The following is a 5,907-nucleotide window of genomic DNA, read 5'->3' on the forward strand; positions in this document are numbered from 1 at the left end:
TGGTAACATATACAAAACATGGCCCCACTTTTGTAAGCGCTAGATAGTAAAATACATATATAAATAAATATTTGTTTTAATAGGTAAATTTGTACATACTTGTTTCTACTTTGATTAATAAATCATTTATTTAAATTGATGTCAATCTTAGTCAATAATTTAAACATATACTCTACCAGAAATGGTAGTGTTTATATGGTCAATAAGCGTCAACACTTCATCATTTGATGCAAATAACAAACCCTGAAGAAAAAATGAATGCCCCGGGTGAGGATCGAACTCACGACCTTCAGATAACTCTATGGTCGTATAATTGATTATGAGACTGACGCGCTACCTACTGCGCTACCGAGGCATATATTTTTTAAGCTTTAACCATATCATTTTACAAAACGTCTTATTTATACATCTTAAGTTAATAGTTTTATATGTTTACAGTAGCATTGTGCACTACCTTTACATTAGCCTTGAGGCAATATCGCGGTTAAGTTGTAAAGTACTTAAATTAACACACTGTTATGCGACTATACAAACACTTCAATGGCAAAATGTTGACATTAAGTTTGCACGGTTAAACATACATGTTTTAACATTTAAAATTATAAAGACAGCATCTTAAGAATATTAATAGTTTCATGTTTGTGTAAAACAATTTTAATGCAGAAAGTATTTGTTATCTGGGAAAATCTTACTAATTATGTTTAATTTGAATGAAAGAATACACAAACTGTGTTTGAGAAGCTGCTATTCCTTGTTCAGTGAATTTTGTCGTTTATAGAAACACTGTCAGTATCTTTTAAATAAATGTCATTAAGCATTTATATTTTGTTACGTATAGTGTGTAGTGTTTAAAACGTAAATTATCTCAATATATGCGTGTACTCAAAAGATGTCAGTTTACATTAGAAAAAAAAACTGTATTGCAATAATTATCAATATTTTTAAATATTAAATTTTAGCATAATATATATTTAAAAGGATAGTTTGCCCGACATTTTAAAGGTAAATATATCTACTAAAACCATACAATTATATTTACTATCAAAATAGAATGAAGTGTGTTTCAAGTAAATGAAATTTCAAAAAAAATTCAGATTCATTTTTTTCCGTTCTTAAAACAGATTGATTACGGGAAAATATTGCCTTAAAAAATTTCAGTTATTTGGACGACTGCTTTAGTTGTTGTTGTTTGAAAAAATAAAAAAAAATAAAAAATTAAGTACATGTAATTTATATTTTAAATACAAATGGTAAAAAACTTGCAATTAATGCTTCGATCCATTATTAATGATTAATTGATAATAACTTAAAAGCGAAGTCTGCTAGCTGTCTTTGTTACACAATAGCAATGAAAAGTACGCAACGTTAGGTTCATAACAAAGTCGTTACGACTTCAAAATTGCTACTTTTTATCTTCTTAAATAGTAAATTTGACTACCACCGGTGTAAACAGAAGATAATCATTTTTGATAATTTATGCAATAATGTTTAATCTTGATTATCTAATTGTGTTTAATTCTAAGATACGTAAGAAACATGTCGCTCTAGTTAACGTGATTAAAATAGTACGAAATTGTAGTCATACATTTGTTGTCACATTTGGTACTGGTTACCGAACGATTAATGAGTGACTATCTATGGAACCTATCTTATTTAATTACCATCTCCCACGTAGCGATCTCCCCTAATATAATTATATCTTTGCAATCACAACCTTTTTCTCAATATTTTTGACGATATGATTTTTCTTGAATTTTGATTTTTTTTTTTTTTAAAGTAAACACGGTTTTGTGAATGCTTCAAGACTGTGAGGTGTAAGATGTGAAATCAAATAAAAACAATCGGAAATATAAATATTATGAAAATAATGTTTAATATCGCACCGATTATTTCCAAAACAATTGACGCTTTTGAAAGAAACGTCAATCAAGAAATCAATAATTCCGATTATACACATGCAAATTAAACAAATGTTGTTTTTTTTCTTTTTTTCAGTCAAATCGACAGACTTGACACTCGAGCTCAAGTCAAAGTGTCGCTGTTTATTACAGATCAATCAAGTTTTCAACAATTTGTTTTGTTTATTAGCAATATTGACACAATCATGTGATAAGACCATCATCACGTAATTTGTGTGAAGGCATTGGTTTATGGCAGTAGTGTAACTGGTGAGCGGAGTTTGATGTTTGATGCTTTTCCCTAGGAAATTATTAGGAAAACTAATGATCTTTATAGTTGTATTTAGATATGAATACTAGCAAACATGTTATCAACTTTAAACGATATGCGTACATGTAAAACTATCCTGGAATAAAATATAAGATGAAAGAATGGTTTGCCACTGAACATCAAAATGAATTGCTTAAAGAAATATTAGAGCAACAATGATCCATCGTATATTAAGCTGTACTCTTCAAATGATACGTACATGTATTTACTTATTTCTTACTGTATATGAAACATGCTTGTTTTCTGGATTTTTTTTACTTGATTGTTTTCTTTGAAATCGAATAGAAATAAATCAAACTATTGAAGCGACATTATTCATGATGTTGACTTAGACGTGGTGTTTTGTTCCATTACAGCCCTTTGACACACGGAATCTTCTTGAATTACATGAAATAATTACAGCAATAACATTTTGCTATATCGTATTGTTAATGACATTCTGTACAAACAAAACTTTCATATTTCAAGTGAACGATGAGACGCATTCAGATGGGATTTTAATATAAAAATGAAATGTTTTCATTCGATAATAAACGTCATGTATTGAAATACCAGATAATTATACAAATTCAGGTCATATACGTGAACACATTAGACTATGATTTGCAATGTCACATTGTTTTTTTCCTCATGGATACTTTGAGTTTAAGTATATGCAAACTTTGTTTCAACCATGATAGTGTTTCATATTGAAAGAACCTTAAGCTCGTGCTTGGGTGAGAGCGGGAGGGATGTGGAACTTTCAATCACACCTTTTCCAGATTTTGATTCGCCTGTGTTGTACTATTATATAGAGAATGTCAACCTAAAGGTCGTTTTATTTACCTACGCTGGCGCCATTGCATTACTTGAAGTTATGTTCATATTGGTATGGTTTTACCTTACTAAATAGATATTTAGCATATTACTACATGCATAATCAGTATAATAATAAATACACTTTGATAGATGTTATGTATTTGTAAATCGCCTGAACTAATCAGAGAGATCATAATCAAGGTAAGATATTTTAAAATAAAAAATAGATTAGCGCCCCTCCATTGTCTTTCCTCCACTTAATATGCCTACGTTGTTTCATTGGAGATCATGCATGCAAATTTAATCAAATATATACGTTTTTATGACCATGTGTCTAAATGAGAAATTATAAGACAATTGATGAAAAAATAGCCAATATTAGTGCGTATTTATCATATACTAACTTAACTATTGTTTCAAAAAAGTTGATGATAAACCAATGACATGGCTTTTTCTGGTCAGACGCTCTTATCTGATACACATTTAGAGGATAATTTCTATTATTGGTCTATTTTATTTAAATTGTAAACATTAGAAAGTGACTAATTGAATAAAAACAACAACAAAAATGAATAATAAAACTCTAAAATAGTAATCAATATCCCAACGGCATTAGAAACTTAAACATTTGTAACTTTAAAAAAATGAATAGTGTTTAATATATGAGATTAAATTAATTTTAATCAGCATAAAATCTTACAAGTCAAAACCCAAAGCCGATTCAACGAAAGGACTAAAAACATTCTTAACTCATAACTACATTAAGTAGCACTACACACATAATATTCAGATTTCTATTATAAAGGTAGAAATCTAATGCGAATTCCTCACGTTGATGAATATAAATATGTTGTATCGATTATTCAAAACAGAAACCCATTTGAAATATATGTTCCTAATTTTACATTCTTAGAGGTTATAATGAGCTATTAAAATGTAATTGGTTGTGACTTTCATGCCTAATAAATAAACAAAAACACTTAAATTTCTGACAGACACAATTGATAGACCTTGTATGTCTGCAAGCTTAATTTACAGTTCACTTCCGAAATGTTAAAACGAAATCGTTAATTACGTTGGCTGAAATAAATTACAATATATGATATAAATTACATACAATAGAAGAGAGCGACACAATAAACTATCCTGGTCAAAATAACGCTCTGTATCCTAGGAGCGTTTAAATACTTTAATGCACAACACAATACTCGTCAAATGTGAACATTCGAAACCTTTTAATTGCGGTTGTTACGTATGTTTTATATTTATTTAGTAAACATTTAGCTAACACTTTCTGTACCACGACAACAATCATTAATTCGTTTAATACTAAATTCTACAATTTCTGGTTTAATGTTGAATACTGCTTAAACTGGAGCAGGGGGCGCGGACAGTAACTTGCATTTTCCCGTACTGTCCTTATGCAGGCTATATCAAACCAAGCCCTGTTACATTATCTTTAGGGGTTCTATGTCTCTTTAATTTAAATTACCGTATAAGTGGTTTTTTCTGCGGGCTCCAAATTCTGCGGTTTTTCCAAATTTTGGCATGTTTTTATTTCTGCGGACTTTATTTCTGCGGCACAATCTTTGGACAAAACGTGATTTAAATTCTGCGGCTCATCCTATCAAAGTCTAAGTCACATTACTTTACCTATTTTATTTGCATGTACACATTCGCATTAAAATTTTGTTTACCGTCGTCACCGCAAAACTATATGGTAATTACAAACAATTATATTGTTTGCTTGCAAGCAAATTTAATGTACAATAATAGACTTTTGATCAGCGTGAAATGACGTGTGAAAAATATACCCCGGTAGTATCTTTAATTTAATAAAACAGATAGAAGTTTATCGTAAATCGGACAACAATTAATGTGTACGACGATTATTTAGCAGTAAAGGGTTGAAATGGTTTTAATGATTTAGTGGTAAACAAACCTTTAGCGTACAGGCAATTTTTAATTAACACTATGATGTTTAAATTTCTTTGTTCATAAATTGGCATAATAAACAACAAATACATCCTTACAAGCACATATTACATACTTAGCCGAAAGCAATTATATATAATTCGATGACCCGCTAACTGTTATAATCCGTTAGTCGTTATTACTTTAGAGGAAACAGGTCATTATGTAGGACACATATCGTTAAAAAAACAAAATGTGGAGAAATATTCTGCGGTTTTTATTTCTGCGGTGCTGAAACTGACCGCAGAAAACGCAGAAATAAAGTCACCGCAGAAAAAACCACTTATACGGTAATGTAATTGTCTATAAGCTAAATTGGAGCTACTTGCAATGGATCGTCAAGTGATCAAGGTAGTATCAATTTTCAGTTTGCATCTACTACGCAGTTGAAATCGATAAGTTATTGGCAACCGACTTCCCAGATGTCAAGAGCTGTGGCTAAGAAATGTCACAGGAAGACTATCGTGCATATTCAGTAATGTAAGGTACAGAAGTAAAGGAGAAAGGTCATAACAAATATAACTATATATAATTTAGATATCGCGTAACATACTGTTAAACACGTGCTAGCTCTAAACGAGATCACTGCTTTTATATGTTTCATAAAATTTCATTGAAGTTATTTAAACATATAACAAAATTTAGCACATGATTTGTCGCGCAGTAATAATGATAACATAAAAAAGATAAATTTAACGCCAACACATCTAAATATTCCATCTAATAGCGTGAAACAAAATGACGGCAACATAGCCGTCCGTTAATCAAACAATACTGCGAAGTTTATCGAGGTCCTTTCAATCACGATTGCGTTATATTTCTGAAACAACAAAAAGAAAGATAAGTGTGGGTTTTGTAGGTTCCTTTTAAGTAAATACTATTTAATGAATAACACACGAGCTATAG

At 30.2% G+C, this 5,907-nt stretch overlaps 1 non-coding gene across 1 annotated transcript; it reads right to left on the minus strand.

Annotated features, from left to right (window-relative positions):
- Window positions 1-259: 259 nt before the first annotated feature.
- On the minus strand, window positions 260-355 carry Trnam-cau (transfer RNA methionine (anticodon CAU)). The gene is made up of 2 exons: window positions 319-355; window positions 260-295 (listed from the first exon to the last, which is right to left on the minus strand). It is a non-coding gene; the product is annotated as a tRNA-Met (tRNA).
- Between the last annotated feature and the right edge of the window lie 5,552 nt (window positions 356-5,907).

This window comes from Ruditapes philippinarum, unplaced genomic scaffold (assembly GCF_026571515.1).
Source record: "Ruditapes philippinarum isolate M1 unplaced genomic scaffold, ASM2657151v2 ctg15604_1_1_1_1, whole genome shotgun sequence".
NCBI lineage: Eukaryota > Metazoa > Mollusca > Bivalvia > Venerida > Veneridae > Ruditapes > Ruditapes philippinarum.